Genomic DNA, 20388 nt, shown 5'->3' with positions numbered 1-20388 from the left:
ATATTAGAGCTACCAAGGGACCATTTCATGCAAAGATGGGCACAGTAAAGGACAGAAATGGTATAGACCTAACAGAAGCAGAAGATATTAAGAAAAGGCAGAAAGAATATACAGAAGAACTATACAAAAAAGATCTTCATGATCCAGATAACCATAATGGAGTGATCAGTCACCTAGAGCCAGACATCCTGGAATGTGAAGTCAAGTGGGCCTTAGGAAGCATCACTACAAACAAAGCTAGTGGAGGTGATGGAATTCCAGTTGAGCTATTTCAAATCCTAAAAGATGATGCTGTGAAAGTGCTGCACTCAATAGGCCAGCAAATTTGGAAAACTCAGCAGTGGCCACAGGACTGGAAAAGATCAGTTTTCATTCCAATCCCAAAGAAACGCAATCCCAAAGAATGTTCAAACTACCACACAATTGCAGTCATCTCACACGCTAGTAAAGTAAGGCTCAAAATCCTCCAAGACAGACTTCAACAGTAATGAACTGTGAACTTCCAGGTGTTCAAGCTGGATTTAGAAAAGGTAGCAGAACCAGAGATCAAATTGCCAATATCTGTTGGGTCATCAAAAAAGCAGGAGAATTCCAGAAAAACATCTGCTTCTGCTTTATTGACTATGCCAAAGCCTTTGACTGTGTGGATCACAATAAACTGTGGAAAATTCTTCAAGAGATGGGAATACCAGACCACCTGACCTGCCTCGTGAGAAAAGACAACAGGAAGCAACAGTTAGAACTGGACATGGAACAACAGACTGGTTCCAAATAGGGAAAGGAGTCCGTCAAGGCTGTATATTGTCACCCTGCTTATTTATCTTATATGCAGAGTACATCATGGGAAACGCTGGGCTGGAAGAAGCACAAGCTGGAATCAAGATTGCTGGGAGAAATATCAATAACCTCAGATGTGCAGGTGACACCACCCTTATGGCAGAAAGTGAAGAGGAACTAGAGAGCCTCTTGATGAAAGTGAAAGAGGAGAGTGAAAAAGTTGGCTTAAAACTCAACATTCAGAAAACTAAGATCATGGCATCTGGTCCCATCACTTCATGGTAAATAGATGGGAAAACAATGAAAACAGTGAGAGATGTTATTTCCTTGGGCTCCAAAATCACTGCAGATGTTGATTGCAGCCATGAAATTTAAAAAAAATTTGCTCCTTGGAAGAAAAGCTATGACCAACCTAGACAGCATATTCAAAAGCAGAGACATTACTTTGTCAACAAAGGTCCGTCTAGTCAAAGCTATGGTTTTTCCAGTAGTCATGTATGGATGTGAGAGTTGGACTATAAAGAAAGCTAAATGCCAAAGAATTGATGCTTTTGAACTGTGGTGTTGGAGAAGACTCTTGAGAGTCCCCTGGACTGCAAGGAGATCCAATAAGTCCATCCTAAAGGAAATCAGTCTTAAATATTCATTGGAAGGACTGATGCTGAAGCTGAAGCTCCAATACCTTGGCTACCTTATGTGAAGAACTGACTCACTTGAAAAGACCCAGATTCTGGGAATGATTGGAGACGGGAGGAGAAGGGGATGACAGAGGATGCGATAGTTGGATGGCATCACTGACTAGATGGACATTAGTTTGAGTAAGCTCTGGGAGTTGTTGATAGACAGGGAAGCCTGGCGTGCTGCTGTCCATAGGGTCACAGACTTAGACATGACTGTGTGACTGAACTGAACGGAGGAACAGATTTTATGATCTCAATCCTTGCATCTCCTCATATCTAGAGAAGCACTAAATCCCGTCATGGTGACATTAGATCCTCATGACTAACAAAAAAGCCTTTTGCAACATCAGTGCTTCATGGTATTGAACTCTACCTTCACCAAAACCTTATATATTGAATTCATAGTGTTAGCCTATAATTTTACTTTTTTTTTTACAACTGCTTAAGTTTTCTAACAAAGTCTCACAGGCAGCCATTCCAGATAAAAACTCATAGGACATTAGAGGGAATCATTTCTAAATATATGTATATATAGAGAATTCAGGTGGCTGAAAATTTGTGGATTAAAAACTTCCTCGTTCATCAGGCTTTGAAATCTTCCTAAGAAAGTCAGTAATACAATGTTGAGCTTTATTCTAAAGTGAAAGATGAAGCAATGCTGAAGGGGAGAGATTTCCTAAGAAAGAAAAGCTGTTTGTAAGGCCCTATTTGACTGGTAGAAACTAGGCAACAGGAAAATAAGATATAGATTTGATGTTTGTTAGAACCCACTCCAGTACTCTTGCCTGGAAAATCCCATGGATGGAGGAGCCTGGTAGGCCGCAGACCATGGGGTGACTAGGAGTCCGACACGACTGAGTGACTTCACTTTCACTTTTCACTTTCATGCATTGGAGAAGGCAATGGCAACCCACTCCAGTGTTCTTGCCTGGAGAATCCCAGGGATGGGGGAGCCTGGTGGGCTGCCGTCTATGGGGCTGCACAGAGTCAGACACGACCTAAGCAACTTAGCAGCAGCAGCAGTATAATAATAAACTAGCTAGCTGAAGGAGAGTGGAATCACATCTTAGCTTCCTGGGTTTTGTGCTAAGCATTGACTTAAGGGATAGAAAATATTATTAAACACTTTTTAAAAATTGAAGTACAGTTGATTTACAATATTATTTTGGTTTCAGGTGTATAGCGTAATGATTCACTTTTATAAAGATATGGAATGCTTCATTAATTTCATGTTATCCTGCTGATCTCTGTATATACCAATTTTAGTGTTCATATGTGTGCTGCCAAAGTGAGCACCACAATTTTTTACTGTGATAAAATCTATATACGTCTTGTATATATCTTAGCCATTTTAAGATGTACAACTCAGTCATTAAGTACATTTACAAAATGGGTGACCGTCACCACCATCCATTTACAGAACTTTTCCATTATCCCAAAGAGAAAATCTGTACCCATTAAACAATAACTCTCCATTCCTCTTGCACCAACCCCTGGAAACCTTTATTCTATGGATACATTCTGTTTCTGTGAATTTGCTATTCTAGCAAGGTACTTCATGTAAGTGGAATCACGTATTTTCCCTTTTTATGGCTGATCTATTTCACTTGGCATAATGTTTTTAAAGTTCATCTGTGTTGTAGCATGTATTGGAGTAGCCTTCCTTTTTACAGCTAAATAATATTCCACTGTATGTATATACCATATTTTGTTTATCCTTTTTTCTGTTGATGCATAAACAATTGTTAAGCTGTGAAATATTGGGATAACTTGCTTGCCTTGTAACAGTGGTTTTTCTAATTCACCCTCATCCTTCTTCCTCTTTGAAATATTTCTTATCCTCTGTTTGACCTCTGCAGAGGGATTTCTACATCCCAGTAAACAAGTTTGCTCAACTAGTCTGGGAAGGCATTATGACCCCACAGATTGGGACGGCTGAGACCAGGTGTGATCAGCTTAACCAAGCCCCATCCTTATTGTCTGGCCCTGCATGGAGGTGCCTTTGGAGGCCTACAGGGAAAGATACCATATATTTTAAAGAGTGCAAGGTGACACTTGTGAACCTTGTTTAAATCTCCATGTAAAAACTCTGGAAAAGAACTCTGATCTAAGTTTGTGTTTGTGAAAGCTCTGGGAGGGAAGACTAAACATTTGAGAATTATTATTCTGGCTGAGGGAGCTCTCTGGAGTAATATGAATTGAGACTCAGAGGAATTTGTGGAGAAGAGCCAAGAATCCCGAGAGACGATATTTCCTCTGGTTCATGTGAAAGTGTTAAGAGCAGAAGACTTTAAATCAGGCTCAAAGAGAAGAGAAAGAACAAAGGCAGGCAGCACTGGAGGAGACCCAGGTACTCAGCCCCATCTTCTCAGGGGAGGGTTTCCATTTTCACTAATGGTACTTCCTAGGGGAGATTCAGCATGGGCTTAGATGCTGGGAAGTTGCTGCTTTAGAATGCAGAGGAAAACAAAGGTAGTGAGTGTCTGAATTCTGTTTCTTATAGGCTTCTTCTGCCTTGCAGTAGAAGGCAGGCCTCAGACTCCATCCCCACACCAGCCTTTTATGGGAGGAGTGGCAACCATTGCATCTGGATGTAACGCCTCCCCATCTATGCTGAGTGGACAGCCTCTCCTGGTTTCTACCACTCCCTATACACACTTCCTAGACATGATTTTGATGTCTTTAGGTTTAGACATACTGTCTGGGAACCCCTGAAACCCCCTTCCCTGGAAGACCTGCTTAGCTGTGTCACATGAAATGTCTGAGCAGCTGGGTACAGAGTTGAAGTCTGTTACTCAAAATTGGAAATGCTTTAAAATAATGATTTTTGAAAATATATCTACGTTTCCTTATTTTTATTTTGCAACAGTTATAAAAATAATAAAGCCCATGGTATAATAAAGACCCCCTTTCTTCCATCTAAATTCAATAATTGTAAACATTTTGTGATATCTTTCTATCCATCTATATTCATATCTATCTTTTCTGTTTTGCTGAGCCATTTGAAAGTTAATTGCAGACATCATAGCATGGCAACTCTAATGCCTTTTAGTTAACATTTTTATATAGAAACAAAACACCATTATCACACCTGAGTATTAATCACACTTTCTATTACAGACTATCCAATTTAGATTAGTATTCTTAATTTTCTTAATAAAAAAAATTAGCTTTGTAACAGAAACCTCAGAGACTGGAATACTGAGACAGATTTCAGAGGTTGGAGAATTATAAAGGGAGGAATGATATGGTGCCATGTGGAAAATATGAGACTTGGAGAGGGAGTCCTGGGTTGCGGTTCTAAATTGTTACATGGCCCCAGGGAAGTCATTTAGCTTTTTGAGTTCATTGGCAAGTTGAGGGGGGGTTGGTAAAATAATCCCTAAAGTCCCTTCTGATTCTCTCGTCAAAAGTGTGATTATAAGCTGCTAATGTAAAGATATTATGCAAATGATAACCTGGGTTTTTTAGAAAGTGTTTTTTTCCTCTCTTATTCTTGATTAGGGATTGTCTAGTGTTGAAAGGTAACTTACCCTTTTCTCTCATGAAATAATGATCTATTAGCTACTGTACCCCTTGTTCCACTGGAGGAAGAACAGTTTTAAACTTAGCTGACTTCTTTGTACCATTTATCCAGGCCTGTTCTTGTTTTTCTATCATATTTTTGTTACTCGTTGAAAAGACAGTTTTATCCCCTGCCAAAAAGGCTCCCTATTGTGGGCCATTCATATTCCCTGCTAGCTGATATTTTGTTCTTAATGAAACATTGTTTGAGTAATTATGGAGTGCGAGTGCTCAGTAAAATGTCTGGACTTGGCCCTGGTACACGAAACACTGGGAAGGCCACGATGGTCTTCTCTAACTTGACTGTGATTTTACTGATACACGTCGTGTTCTGGTTGTTTTCCAAGTGGGCCAGAATGATTATACTCTTGGGTATAGTAAGTCTGGGAGTTGTGGCTGACTGTGGTAACACAGTCCCACTGAGTCAGTTGCTTCTTTTTCTATGCATCTATCATCCTTTTTTCTCTCTCCCTTCTCCATTCTTCCTTATTTACTTCGTTTGTTCATCTCTTCCGTATATGCTTTTATCATGTGCCTCCTTGGCCTCAGGCACAGGGCAGTTTATTTCTACATTGACTGTAACACATGTCAAAATCAAGGGCTGTGAAAGGGTCATGACCTTGAGAACCCTACTTGAGTCCCATAATGAGAAAGGAAAGGGACCCATGGAATGTGTATGTGTAGTGTATTAGTTACATGGCAGTTTCTAATCAAGCTTCTGATTTGAGAAACCTGGGACTGGTTGGGAGAGAGAAGTGGGGCCCCTGAGAGCATACGGTGGTGACCAGCCTCAGCTGTGAAGAGGAGGAAGGCTGGTTCTCTCAGGTTTGCTAATGCAAATGGAGATGTGTTGTGATGCTTTGGGTGTGGCCTGGAACAGTCCAGTTTTTTGATGAGTCCACTTTCTTCCGTTCTAAAACCTTGGTCCATTAGGTTAAGAAACTAATCATAAAAATAAAACCTTCCCTAGATGTGGTGCTTGGAATTGGATTGCTTTTATCAATGTCATCTGTAAGCTCATGGCCTCTCCCCTTCCCCACCATAGCATCCATCTGGATGGATCCACCATGGTTCTTTGAATCCATTCTCCATATATTCCATAGCTATGCAACTGTGAAGTACATTTTGGTTCACTTAAAAATGAATGTCGAAATAAATGGTATGTAAGACTTGTTTGGCAACCTGTTTATTGATGTATTTATCTTTTACTAGGCACTGTTTTATTAAATCCATCTATGTGGTTGTGCTCTAGATTCCACACACTCCTATTCATTGCTATGAAACATTTCATGCAACAGAAACACATTTCTTTGGACACATGGACAGTTTTCAGTTCTTCACATTAATAAACAATCCCGTAGTGGTGCATGTGGTCTTCTGCATATGAAACTTTGCTACTTTTTTCCCCCAACTCTTGATTTGAAAATTTTCAAACCTGTAGGAAAGCTGAAAGAGCATTCAGTAATCACCAGCCTATTTTAAAACCAAAATATTCAAGTATTTAATTTTGTTAACATGTTTTCAGCCTTCTTCCCTTCACCGCTATACCAGTCCATTTGGGCTGCTAGAACAGCATACCACAGACTGGGTGGCTTGTGAATAACAAAAATCTACTTCTCAAAGTTCTGGAGGCTGGGAAGTCCAAGATCAAGGTGCCAGCAGATTCTGTATCTGGTGAAGACCTGCTTCCTGGTTCGTGTGTGTGTGTGCGTGTGTTAGTTGCTTAGTTGTGTCCAACTCTTTGCAACCCCATAGACTGCAGCCCACCAGGCCTCTCTGTCCATGGGATTCTCCAGGCAAGAACACTGGAGTGGGTTGCCATTCCTTCTCCAAAAGGAACTATAGAAAGAAAGAAAGTGAAGTCGCTCAGTTGTGTCCGACTCTTTGTGACCCCATGGACTGCAGCCCACCATGCTTCTCATAGGTTACCATTTTTTCACCATATCCTCACTTGGCAGAAGGAGGAAGTGTTGGTCTCCGCAGTCTCTTTTATAAGGGCACCAACCCCATGTGATATTGGTGGGAACTCTCATGACCTAAGCACTTCCTAAAAGCCTCACCTCACAACACCATCACCCTGGGGATTAAGTTTTAACATAAAAATTTTGGGGGGACACAAACATTCCATCTATAGCATTCTTGCTGTCTTTCTCTCTAGATAGATACAAACATATACATACACACACACACACACACACACACACACACACATGCGTGTATATATATATGTGTGTGTGTTTAAGTTTTTTTTTAACTAATTCTTTTAGTTTTAGACCTCACTCCTAAATATTCCTGTCACTGATATCCTAGTAACAAGGCCATTCTCTTATACAACCATAATACAGTGACCATGCCTAAGAAAATTAAACCATTGCATAGTATATAGGGTACCAACTGAGAATATACATGTTTTTATTTTAAAAAATACTGCCAAAATCTCTCCAAAACATCTGTACCAATTTATTGCTCCCAGCAGCAATGCATGAAAACTTCCCCACAGGTTCACTGACACTTTATTATCTCAGTTTAAGTTTTGCTAGTTAGATGGATAGAAAAGTATCAACTTTTACATTTGCATTTTAGAAATGAAAAATCAGCCATAAAACATGTAAATCAAGTGTAAGGTTTTATTTTTAATTGTCAAAATAGAAATGAGATCCCAGTTTGGCTTCTAGCACAGGGTAATAAGCTCCATGTCTATGAGCAATTTAGATCAGGATTCTTATATTTTTTCTGAAAATTTAGGGAAAAAATATATAATGTAGCTCAATTCTTCATTTTATAAACATAGACCTTTCAGCCAAAAATCTTGTCAGAGAATATTTTGACACAATTATCTTGGGGATCTGAAGTTTTTTCAGTGATGTATTAATAGTATCACTGTAAAATTCATATAAACCGTTAACTTTAATATTAGAATAGCCTACAGGATATGAAGCCCTCATATTGAGAATAGTGAGGAAGCAGAACAGATTGTGTTCCTGCTCTCTGTGACAGTAAAATGGATGCTAAAACTTAAAAAAAAAAAATTTTTTTAGCAAAAACTTTAAGGTTTGAACTTTGATAATGATAAACATGGACACTCATGACCAGATGTGGATAGAATTTTATTTTTTATGAATAATAATAAAACCAAATACTATATCTCTGCTACCCAGTGATTGAAAGTTGATGATAATTCCAACTTAGAAGTGTGTGTGTGTATGTGTGTGTGTGTGAAGCATAAGAAGAATCTAGATCACTTTCACCTCAAAGTAACACTGACTGTCATTGAGTGTTTGCTAAGGATTAACCTCTGGCCTCAGTGCTTGTAATAATGTCATCTCCATTTTGCAGAGTCAGTCATTGAGGTTCAAGGTTAGGCAGCAGGTAATTGGAAGACCTTGAATTTGAGTACCAGGAGGCCTCTTCACCTTTAATGTACTCTCTGCCAGTTTTACGTGTTATTTTTTCTCATTTACTATACTAGAAACATCATTTCATGTCAGTAGGTATCCATCTACATTGATTTTCTTAGCTATATAATATTTCTATTGTATAGATTCACCATGACTAATTGATGGCATCACCTACCACTTTGAATTTTTTTTTCCTGTTGTGTTTAATGCTGTGATCACTGTCCCATTGTATTTACATATGGCTACTTGTCCTACAGTTTCTTTTGAAATCCTAGAATTGGAATTTCTGGATGGCATGATGTCACATTTTGAATGATGCTGATCCACATTACTGTGTTGCTTCATGTTGCTGCACAGGTACTGCAGGAATAGATGGAGTGGGTGTCTTTTTTCTTATACTCCCATTAACACTGGAGTTTTTTTTCAAATTTGCCCCTCTAATAGACAGAATACAGTATCTCATGGTTTTCATTTGTACTCTTTCATTACAGGGAGGCCAAATATTTTTCATGTGCCTACTTGTATTTTCTTTTCTTGAATTGCCTTTTTTGTATTTTCCTTGTTTTCTCTTCTATTGATGTTGTCTTTAAAAAATTAATTTGCATAAATGAAGAATGAAGAATATAAACTTCAATTTCAGTGAAGAATATAAATTCTTTGTTATGTTAGAACAGTTTTTGCCTAGCAAAGCCTTTGATTTTTCATGTTTTTAATGGTGTATTTTATATTTTGTTTATTCTTTAAAACTCTGAATTTTGCTAATGCAATATTGGACAAATGTCCACCTTTACTTTCTTGGCATATTGATTATTTAAATATTTGCATATAAGTCTTTAACTCACCTGAGATTACTTTTGACATGCCACACAGATACGGTTTTTCCCCTAATGCCACTCGTGAAAGTGGTAGTAGCAGTGCCTAGCAGCACACGAACCGCGAGCTTCCAGATGCGCAAGCTGCTTTAGAAAAGCCAGAGGGACCAGAAATCAAATTGCCAGCATCCACTGGATCATCGAAAAAGCAAGAGAGTTCCAGAAAAACATCTACTTCCACTTTATTGACTGTGCCAAAGCCATTGACTGTGTGGATCACAATACACTGGAAAATTCTGAAAGAGATGGGAATACCAGACCACCTGACCTGCCTCTTGAGAAACCTCTCTGCAGGTCAGGAAGCAACAGTTAGAACTGGACATGGAACAACAGACTGGTTCCAAATAGGAAAAGGAGTCCGTCAAGGCTGTATTTAACTTATATGCAGAGCACATCATGAGAAACGCTGGGCTGGAAGAAGCACAAGCTGGAATCAAGATTGCCGGGAGAAATATCAATAACCTCAGATATGCAGATGATACCACCTTTATGGCAGAAAGTGAAGAGGAACTAAAAAGCCTCTTGATGAAAGTGAAACAGGAGAGGGAAAAAGTTGGCTTAAAGCTCAACATTCAGAAAACGAAGATCATGGCATCTGGTCCCATCACTTCATGGGAAATAGATGGGGAAACAGTGGAAACAGTGTCAGACTTTATTTTTGGGGGCTCCAAAATCACTGCAGATGGTGATTTCAGCCATGAAATTAAAAGACGCTTACTCCTTGGAAGGAAAGTTATGACCAACCTAGATAGCATATTGAAAAGCAGAGACATTACTTTGCCAACAAAGGTCCTTCTAGTCAAGGCTATGGTTTTTCCAGTGGTCATGTATGGATGTGAGAGTTGGACTGTGAAGAAAGCTGAGCACCGAAGAATTGATGCTTTTGAACTGTGGTGTTGGAGAAGACTCTTGAAGAGTCCCTTGGACTGCAAGGAGATCCAACCAGTCCATTCTAAAGGAGATCAGTCCTGGGTGTTCTTTGGAAGGAATGATGCTAAAGCTGAAACTCCAATACTTTGGCCGCCTCATGCGAAGAGTTGACTTATTGGAAAAGACTCTGATGCTGGGAGGGATTGGGGGCAGGAGGAGAAGGGGACGACAGAGGATGAGATGGCTGGATGGCATCACTGACTCGATGGACGTGAGTCTGAGTGAACTCCGGGAGTTGGTGATAGACAGGGAGGCCTGGTGTGCTGCAGTTCATGGGGTCGCAAAGAGTCAGACACGACTGAGCAACTGAACTGAACTGAACTGAGTGCCTAGCACACAGTGTCTCCATAAACAGTGCTAGCCTCCCCCTCTCCTTGTCTCTTGGATAGTCTTAGAGGTTCAAAGGAAGGAGTTTGCTATATCCAAGAGCTGAGTTGGGGCAGGGGATATAAGAGGAAGACTGATAATTGGGATTTTACCATTTTGTCAACAGTAACTGTTTATGATGCTCCTCTGAGTGATGTCTGAGAATTGTTACCTTCCACTAAGCTATTTTGGGATCTTGATAGGCATTTTTTCTTGGGACGTGTTTTTCCAGAAGGTGACATCATCACTAGGTAAATGGGAGTTGGTCCTTACTTGGATTTTCATAATGCTATAGCAAGCTTTAGAAAACCCTGATAGAGTTATTACCTTTGCTTTTCCCCTGTTAGCATGCATTACAGTGGTTCATTTTCATTGTCTGGCAGTGTTTCCATTGCTTGATGCTAAATGGCAACTAAATTAGACTCTCATTGTTATAGGCATGTTGGTGCTTAACCAGACTAATTTAATTTGGTTACTAGCACCTGAAATGTCTGAGGTATTAAAAGAAAATCTAAGGTAAAATAATCATGATTTTAAAATTAGCTCTTGTTTCTCTAATGTATCAAGGCTAAATAGAGCTACAGTGGTAGATCATCTGGGGAGAGATGACTCCTGCGCACTTACTGGGTAAATTGGATTTTTGGTAGCATTTGTTTCTTTTATTGTATCAGAGAGTCATCATTCTTTGTGAGGTCATCTTGGAATTCGTAAAGGAGCAGAAAGTAATTATTATAACTAGTGTCATTGTTGTTGTTCAGTTGCTAAGTTGTATCTGACTCTTTGGGACCCCATGGACTGCAGCATGCCAGGTTCCTCTGTCCTCTGCTGTTTCCCAGAGTTTGCTGAAATTTGCGTCCTTTGAGTCGGTGATGCTATCTAATTATCTCATCCTCTGACAGCCCCTTCACCTTTTGCCTTTGATCTTTCCCAACATCAGGGTCTTTTCCATTGAGTCTGGTTTTCACATCAGATGGCCAAAGTACTGGAGCTTCAGCTTCAGCAAGTCTTTCCAGTGAATACTCGGGGTTGATATCCTTTAGGATTAACTGGTTTGATCTCCTTGCAGTCCAAGGGACTCTCAGGAGTCTTCTCCAACACCACAACTTGAAGGCATCAATTCTTTGGCATTCAGCCTTCTTTACGGTCCAATTCTTACGTCTGTACATAGTAGGCCATAATAAAAAAGATAACCTAATTTACCAGTTAATGTATCTTGTATCATACCTCAGAATATAAGACTGTTAGATTTCAACTCTAGTTAGGAAGATTCATCAACAAATTCTGCTGTATGCCAAAACCCAACATTTGATGATTCTAAAATTGCTCAGAGCATCTTTTCTCACATTATTTTCATTTCTGAATCTTTTTCTCAGATTTGCTCATTTCCCAATCTCTCAAAAGCCTCCACATTTCCTTCACTTTTCACCACTAATGCCCCCATAAAAATAAACCAAAAAAAGCAAACACATAAATAATCTCCTAGAATTTGGATATTATAGATTCTTTCTATTTTATATAAGAGCTTTTTGGGAATAGTTGACTGCCTGAATATCTTTGTATTAAGGCTGTGTTGTAAATATCATCATTCTAAAATCACTGTACATATTTTGTATCAAATATGCCAAACAAATGAAAATAATTGTCTTTTAACAAAAATAAAGAACATGCCACCAAACCCTTTTTCTTATTATTTTTTTGTTCACTAAAGATGTTTCTCAGATCTGGTATGAGAATAATCCTTTAATGCCTTTTTAAAAAAACTATATTTCTTCCTGAGGAGCTGGAACTGACCAGACTTTAGGAGCAGGGGAGGGTCCCATGAAGGAGGGCTGCAGCTTCAGTTTGGGGACAGCACTTCAGAATCTGATAGTCTAGTGATTTGGGGTCACTTGGAAAGGTGAATGGGTAAGCCATGTGTATATGACTATGAGGAGATAGTAATTGATCTGATCTTTTGACTAATCCTAAGCCTGCCACAGATGTACTTCATGAGGGAAGAGGGCAGGCTGGGGTGGGAAAAAGGTGAGCTTATGCCAGCTGATGGTTAACTGGATGTCCCAACCAGGATAAAGTTATTTAAAGACTTTAAGTATCTGCAGCACAGAATTTGGATTGTAAAAACTTAGTGGATGAATAGAAATTGTATCCTCCAAAAACCCAAGAAGATTCAGAATTTGAAAAAGAATGAGGAAGGGAGAGGAAGAAATGAACAGTTAGAAGGATGTACATCAAACTGCAAAAACATGAGACAAGGATTCTTGATTTGGTTGGTTGTTGAGTTGCAGACACAAAATTTCTGCAAAAAGTATAATGAAAATTCTTAACCTGCCAGAGGTTGAAATTTTTGCTCTTCTTTTGCTTTAGTATACTGTATTGGTGTTTTTCCTTCTGGCTTACTTCACTCTGTATAATAGGCTCCAGTTTCATCCACCTGATGTATAGAACAGTCTTATGGACTCTGTGGGAGAGGGAGAGGGTGGGAAGATTTGGGAGAATGGCATTGAAACGTGTAAAATATCATGTATGAAACGAGATGCCAGTCCAGGTTTGATGCACGATACTGGATGCTTGGGGCTAGTGCACTGGGAAGACCCAGAGGGATGGTCTGGGGAGGGAGGAGGGAGGAGGGTTCAGGATGGGGAACACATGTATACCTGTGGCGGATTCATTTTGATATTTGGCAAAACTAATACAATTATGTAAAGTTTTAAAAAAAATAAAAAAAACATTGCTGTCAAAAAAAAAAAGAAAGAAATTTTTGTTCTTCATTGTCTCATGGAAAAACATTCATCCATATGTGTTCAAAAAGGGGCAGGAACAGGGGAGACAAAGCAGACTATTTGCAAATATATACTGTTTGCATCAAGAAAATCAGAATTGAATTTTTATTTTCATAGAGGATTCAAAGCAGGAATTAGACCCACAATATTCTAAACAGAGAAAATTTCACATCTGATCTTGAGATCTAATGTAACTAAATTTTCAGTGTATAAGCATGAGTGTGAAAGTGGCCCTTTCAATATGCACACTGTAGCTTATAACTCATCTTGTTTCTCCTGTGGACAGCCTGACCCTGGCAAAAGTCCTGCCAAGGCCACCCCATTTCCATCTCCCATTAGATTGTTTGGATTTCAAAGTGTAGATAATGGTTACATTATAGGAGAAGATACAAAGTGTGATGTGATGGCTACTTTGAAGATACTTTAAATGCACTTTTAATTAGCTTTGTCAAATTGACTTCATGCTGCACTGCCTAACTTGAATGCATTTTATGATAATACCCATGTTTGGATGATTATTTCAGGGTAGATATTGATTTAAATGTGATCACATGACATCATTCCCAGTTGTCCTGGGAAATATGGCTGGTCCAGAAACACTGGTTGACTCAGAAAAATCTTAGCATAGTGAGCAAATAACAACCATTCTTATATGCTTTTGAAGTTTTCTTCAGTTTTTAAAAGCTCTAGGTGAAAACAAATATTCTTTCTTTTAGTCTGCCATTCTTTCACCAAATAACAAGAAGTCAGATGTTTCTGTACTGGGTAGATACATATCAAAATATATCCAGGCTGGGAGAGTATATCCTGGTAAAATGGAGAAATAGAGTATTTTGCCATTGATATTTAATCTTTCAGTGCTATGTGTGTGTCGAGCCAGGGAGGCACTTAACGTTTTTAGGGCCCCGTTGTTTTGTTGCTCAGTTGTATCTGACTCTTTGCAACCCCATGGATGGTAGCCTGCCAGGCACCTCCGTCCATGGAATTCTCCAGGCAAGACTCCTGGAGTGGATTGCCTTTCCCTTTCTCCAGGGGATCTTCCTGACCCAGGAACAGAACCTGCGTACTGGCAGGCAGATTCTTTACCACTGAGCCACTGGGAGGCGCTTTAGGGCCCGGGCAGGAGTACAAATGGAAGACCCTGGCTGGTGTCCCTTGTCACTACCACTTCCCAAGCACATGCAAAGGTCTCTGCATGCACTCAGGCCAGCACATCCAGGCTTTGTCCACACCCCCTCTAAGACACCTGTCTCTTGGCAGGCCCAGGGATGTGCACACCTATGTCATATTCACCCTCAAGAGGATGGATTGGAAAGGGCCTATGTCGTAAAATTCCAGGATATTAAGTGCCTTGAGCATGGCCTTAAAGCTGGGGACATGGGCTAAAAGTGGATATGTGTCCTTGACCCTGGGCCTCATGGTACTGTTGGATGAGGAGAGATGGAAGAGAGCCAGAACATGGCTTTCTGCTGGGGGAAGCTCTTTTGTCCCACTCTAAAGGTGGCAGTGTGTCGAGCTCTGGAACATGAGAATAATTGCAGGAGGCTGTTTTGCTGGCCCTTTCGTTTCTAGCCAGCATCATCTGAATGTCTGTTCTGTGCAGATTGTGAGGCTGGGTATTGTGGGAGGATACGAAATACAAAGCTATTTTTAATTGAGTTGTGGGGGAGATAAGAGCCAAACTGAGAATAATTACAAAACAACTGGTTAATGAGGGAGAAGGGATAGCCCCTAATTGTTGAGGAAGGGAATTTGGGGTGAAATGGAGTAAAGTGATGTGACTGATTTTGTTACCAACCTGCTTTCTTGAACTCTTTAATCAATAGAAACTGATAGGAAGAATTCAGGCAGAATTCAGGCAAGGCTTTATTGGGAGGGGGAGCAAAAACAAACAACAGATTTCCTTGCGGCTGGAGGGTATGCAAGCTGATGCTTTAAATGGGGTGAGGGTGGGGGTGGATCTGTGGATCAGGTGGAGGGGTGACTTTGGTGGTTTGCTCACCCCTTTGGTGGTATTGTGGGCAGGGTTCGTGTGCAGTACCCTGCTTTTGCTCCCAGCACCTCAGAAATGGCAGTTGGGTTTTGGCTTTTTTGTATCTTATTGTTTATAATTTGCCCCAACTGCCCTTGCATGATTATTTTAGATCCTTATAGCTTCCTGGTATTCTGCTACTGAAGGAGACTTTATCTTGGAGTCTTTGTCTGGTACAGGGTTCCAGGCCTGTTTTAGGAACACAGGGTTTAGGGATCATGGAGATCAGAGCTGGCAACTTGTGTTTCTGGAGCTCTCACAGGTATCATAAATGTGGGACTGGACCAGACACTAGGCAGTGAGGACTAGGGAGAAACCGTGGGTGTGTTTGCATTTAACTAGTGAGTGTGTGCCCCAGCAAAAGACGTTCAGATTAAAAAAAAAAAGCTGAACAATGTGCTGACCAAACAAAATAGGTATGCGATCCCTAAGCTTCTGGGGTTGTTGCTGATGATGTTAAAGTGATGTTGCCACATTGAGACAAAAGCTTACTTGCTCACCCACATTTAGGCCTAATAAAGTAACGAGTTACAGAAGGTGCTTCATGTAGAAAATAAGTGTGAGGGGAAAAGCTGTAAAATGAAAATTCTTAAAGTTCAGTTCAGTTTCTCAGTTGTGTCTGACTCTTTGCGACCCCATGAACTGTAGCACACCAGGCCTCCCTGTCCATCACCAACTCCTGGAGTTTACCCAAACCCATGTCCATTGAGTCGGTGATGCCATCCAACCATCTCATCCTCTGTCATCCCCTTCTCCTCCTGCCCTCAATCTTTCCCAGCATCAGGGTCTTTTCAAATGAGTCAGCTCTTCGCATGAGGTGGCCAAAGTATTGGAGTTTCAGCTTCAACATCAGTCCTTCTAATGAACACCCAGGACTGATCTCCTTTAGGATGGACTGGTTGGACCTCCTTGCAGTCCAAGGGACTCTCAAGAGTCTTCTCCAACACCACAGTTCAAAAGCATCAATTCTTCGGCACTCAGCTTTCTTTCTAGTCCAACTCTCACATCCATACATGACTACTGGAAAAACCATAGGCTTGACTTGACAGACCTTTGTTGATAAAGTAATGTCTCTGCTTTTTAATATGTTGTCTAGGTTGGTCATAACTTTCCTTCCAAGGAGTAAGTGTCCTTTTATTTCATGGCTGCAGTCACCATCTGCAGTGATTTTGGAGCCCCCCAAAATAATGTCTCTCACTGTTTCCATTGTTTTCCCATCTATTTGCCATGAAATGATGGGACCAGATGCCATGATCTTAGTTTTCTGAATGTTGAGCTTTAAGCCAACTTTTTCACTCTCCTCTTTCAGTTTCATCAAGAGGCTCTTTAGTTCTTCTTCACTTTCTGCCATAAGGGTGGTATTATCTGCATATCTGAGGTTATTGATATTTCTCTTGGCAATCTTGATTCCAGCTTGTGCTTCATCCAGCCCAGCGTTTCTCATGATGTACTCTGCATATAAGGTAAATAAGCAGGGTGACCATATACAGCCTTGACGGACTCCTTTTCCTATTTGGAACCAGTCTGTTGTTCCATGTCCAGTTCTAACTGTTGCTTCCTGACCTGCAGAGAGGTTTCTCAAGAGGCAGGTCAAGTGGTCTGGTATTCCCATCTCATTCTTTAGTGTCCAGCAAACAGTTCAAATGATGGTTAAGACAAGTAGAATGAAGAGCCCTTTCCTCTTTCATACTGGAAGTATTAAAAATTTGCTTTGTTTGGAAAACATAGAGGAATCCCCAATTGTCTTTTCATTTCTGTAAAATGCTACAAATAATTATTATATCAAGTTTTTATGAGTGTGAGCCTGTGATCACCTTTCCCAAAGAGGAACTGCACAGGGTTAATTGGAGTGCCCCTAATTCGTGGTGAATTTGGAACCTGTGAATGTGAGCTTATTTGGAAGTAGGGTCTTTGCAGATGTAGTCAAGTCAAGATGCAGTCTTCCTGGATTAGGGTGGGCCCCGAATCCATTCTGACTCGTGTGCTTATAAGGGGAGTTCAGTTTGAACACATATACACAGGAATGATGGCCATGTGAGGACAAAGGCAGACTGGAGTTATGCTGCTCCAGACTAAGTAGCATCAAGGATTGTCAGCCACCACCAGAAGCTAGGAGAGAAGCTAGGAACAGATACTCCTTCAGAGCCTCTCTGAGAGAATAAATGTCTCTTGTTTTAAGTTTGTGGCACTTTGTTATAGCAGCCTAGAAAATGAATACAGGCACCACTTCTAACTTCCTTGTTATTAGAAATGCCACTGAGTTCCTGGTCTCTATGTTGATAATTCCTGCTTCTAACCTTGTCTTACAAATGCATTCAGTCTTCCAAACTATTACATTTCCTTCTTCCTCTTCTTCCACAGTTATCATGCTTATTACTTATCATCACAATTAATATTTGAATTCCACTTTCTGGAATTAAAGCAGGTTTAATTTTGACAACAAATGATGATGGGGATGGTATTGTTACTGAACACAGGTTCTTGTGCCCAATGCGCATTGAAGCCAAACCATAACGTCACAGTTGGAGTAGAGAAGGGTTTATTACAGGGCCATATAAGGAGACAGGTGGCTCATGCCCCAAAAGCCTTGAACTCCTCAAAGTGTTTTTAAAGACAAGGTGAGGGAGGGATGTGGTTTGTTGTTGCAAACTTCTTAGTGTTGGAATCCTTTGTTTTTGCATCTGTCCACGAGAGTCAGGTCACCATGTTCCTGCAAACCTCCAACAAGACAAATGCTATTTTCTGGACAGCAGGTTTTATGTATTTATTTTTGGCTGTGCTTGGTCTTTATTGTTGCACATGGCTTTCTCTAGTTGCAGTGAGTGGGGCTATGCTCTAGTTTTGGTGCTCAGGCTTCTCATTGCAGTGGCTTCTTCTGTGGCAGAGCTCTAGGGTTCATGGGCTTCAGTAGTTATGGCACACAGGCTTAGTTGCCCCAAGGCATGTGGGATCTTCCCAGACCAGGGATCAAACCTGTGTCCCCTGCAATGACAGGCAGATTCTTAACTACTGGACCATCTTTCTCTCTATGTGTGTGTTTATGTGGGTGCTCAGTTATGTCCGACTCTTTGTGACCCCATGGACTGTCACCTCTGTCCTGCCAGGCTCCTCTGTCCATGGAATTTTCCAGGCAAGAATATTGGAGTGGGCTGCCATTTCCTTCTCCAGGGTATCTTTCCAACCCAGGGATCTAACACATGTCTCTTGTGTCTCCTGCACTGGCATGTGGGTTCTTTACCAGCTGAGCCACCACGGAAGCCCCATCTCTGTATGAATGAACTCTTAAAGGTCAGAGCCCTGAGACTAGGCTATCTTGTATATTTCAGGCTACAGGTGACACTCTTTCACAAAAGGTGCAGAGCCAGCATGACTAAGCACAGGAAAAGCGATATATCTAATGTGGTGTCAGATTTGTTCTTCCCTATTACAGTATTATTCTGCCCTCTTAATTGATGAGGAAACTGAGGTTCAGAGAGTTTAAGTAATTCATCCAAAGTCAAACAGCTTTCTAGCATATGAAAATTTTGGGAATTCAGCAAGAATGGGCCCTTTACTCCAAGAAAAAATACTGACTCCCAAATGGAGTGCTCATCTTTAATTATTTTTCCATACTGCTTTCTCCATCATTCCAAAGAAAAGACAAAAAAGAAACAAAAGAAAGAAAATACAATAAGAATTTATCTGTATCATTGGGGTAAAATGAAAATAATCAAGTCATTCTCCTTTGCTTCCCCATACCTTGGAGGAGTGGGGTGCCATTGCCTTCTCCAATACCTTGGAGGATTAACCCTTAATTATCCCAGCAAAGGCATCTTGGTGTTGATGGAACAAAAAAGAGAGAGCTTATTTGCCTCTTTTTTTTTTGTAACAACAAAATTTCTTTCATATGTTTAATTACAGCCTTAGATGAGACATCAAATTGGCTTTTGGTAGGAAGGGTTTCTCCCCCCCCCCCATAAGTAGGTCACTAGAGATATAATTAACACAAATAATAGCTATCATATACAGATTTCTTTTAGTTGAAGTGACCTCTTTTGCATATACTTTCCCACTGTCTATAACAAAGCAGCTACTTGATTATGTTGTTCAGCTGGTTTTATAGCAAAGTGAAAAAGTGCATCCTTCCCATAGAAGAAACATGTTACTAACTCCCACAATTGTCTTACTGAAAAACTGTTTTTTTTGTTAAGGTAGAAGTTTATGAAAAGGAAAAACTGATGTGTTATTGATTTTCTTCTCTTAGGCTATATGTTTAAGCAGGAAATTAGTGCTGTAATGCCAGAAGGGGCTGTAAAATCTCTCCCAACCCCAATATGCAAAGTTATACTGAGAGTGACTGTATACTTCATTATCCAAACCAGGGCACTTTTGAGAATGAGAAAGGATATTATTAATAAGTACCTCAGGACAACTGGTATAAACTAGATCTGGTCTTAAACAATGAGGATGCGGTCATCCTCAAGCTATTATATATATAGAATGGATAAACAATAAGGCCCTACTGCAGAGCACAGGGAACTATGTTCGGTATTCTGATGGAAAAGAATGTTAAAGAAGAGAGTATACATATATATATATATATATGTATGTATGTATTTGTACAGCTGAATCACTTTGCTGTACAGAAGAAATTAATACGTTATAAACCAACTATACTGTTACTATTAAGTCACTTCAGTCGTGTCCGACTCTGTGCGACCCCATAGATGGCAGCCCACCAGGCTTCCCCATCCCTGGGATTCTCCAGGCAAGAACACTGGAGTGGGTTGCCATTTCCTTCTCCAATGCATGAAAGTGAAAAGTGAAAGTGAAGTTGCTCAGTCGTGTTCGACTCTTAGCGACCCCATGGACTACAGCCTACCAGGCTCCTCCGTCCATGGGATTTGCCAGGCAAGAGTACTGGAGTGGGGTGCCATTGCCTTCTCCGAAAACCAACTATATTTCATGAAAAAAAAAAAAATATGGCCATCTTGGTCATTTTAACCCACA

At 40.3% G+C, this 20388-nt stretch overlaps 1 protein-coding gene across 2 annotated transcripts in view; it reads left to right on the top strand.

Annotated features, from left to right (window-relative positions):
• The window catches only part of GNA14 (G protein subunit alpha 14), a 199041-nt gene that overhangs the window by 79942 nt on the left and 98711 nt on the right, over nucleotides 1-20388 (top strand). Inside the window, exon 1 of one of the 2 annotated variants that reach the window (XM_059888959.1) lies at nucleotides 3621-3807. The gene's annotated coding sequence lies outside the window, so the exon portion shown is untranslated. 2 annotated transcript variants of the gene reach the window in all.

The sequence above is a fragment of the Bos taurus genome, chromosome 8, assembly GCF_002263795.3.
Source record: "Bos taurus isolate L1 Dominette 01449 registration number 42190680 breed Hereford chromosome 8, ARS-UCD2.0, whole genome shotgun sequence".
NCBI lineage: Eukaryota > Metazoa > Chordata > Mammalia > Artiodactyla > Bovidae > Bos > Bos taurus.
The sequence above is the reverse complement of the archived record's forward strand: the minus strand, read 5'-3'. Positions and strand labels throughout refer to the sequence as shown.